The following is a 724-nucleotide window of genomic DNA, read 5'->3' as shown; positions in this document are numbered from 1 at the left end:
CTTTTCTTATTATCCCAGCTCAAGTAAACTGGGCCTCTTCTGATTGGTGGCCATGAATCTCTTGTTTTTGTTTATTGTTTTGAATAGAAAACTGGCTTGTTTCGCAGCAGTTTTTTTTTTTTTTTTTTTCCTGAAACAAGGTCTTGCTCTGTCGCCCAGACTGGAGTGCTGTGGAGTGATCTCAGCTCACTCACTGCAGTGTCAGCCTCCTGGGCTCAGGTGATCCTCCTGCTTCAGCCTTCTGAGTAGGTGGGACCACAGGAGTGCGCCACCACGCCTAGCTAATTTTTAAATTATTTGTAGAGATGAGGTCTCCATGTGTTGCCCAGGCTGGTCTCAAACTCCTAGGCTTAAGGGATAATCCTACCTAGGCCTCCCAAAATGCTGGGATTACAGGCATGAGCCACCATACTCAGCTGAGTTCAGTTTAAGTGGCAGTTACCACAAGTGATTCCATTCTGGTTTGGTCTGGTCTACTGGGGCCTAGTACAGGAGCTCAGTCCAAAATAATGCACCTCCCCCGCCCCCCATCCCCCTTAAACTGTGTTGAACAGTAGTAAATGCTTGAATGAATTGAAGAGTGGTTGATGTGGTCCAGATCGTTGCCTGGGTTATCAGATTCTCTGGCCAAGGACTGTTAGCCCAGAGGTATGGGCCACTCATCGATCTTTACAATGCCATATCAGGCATGGGTTCCTTTTTCTTTGTATTTTACTAGGCAGCT

This window comes from Hylobates moloch, unplaced genomic scaffold (assembly GCF_009828535.3).
Source record: "Hylobates moloch isolate HMO894 unplaced genomic scaffold, HMol_V3 SCAFFOLD_4, whole genome shotgun sequence".
In the NCBI taxonomy this organism is placed as follows: Eukaryota; Metazoa; Chordata; class Mammalia; order Primates; family Hylobatidae; genus Hylobates; species Hylobates moloch.
The sequence above is the reverse complement of the archived record's forward strand: the minus strand, read 5'-3'. Positions refer to the sequence as shown.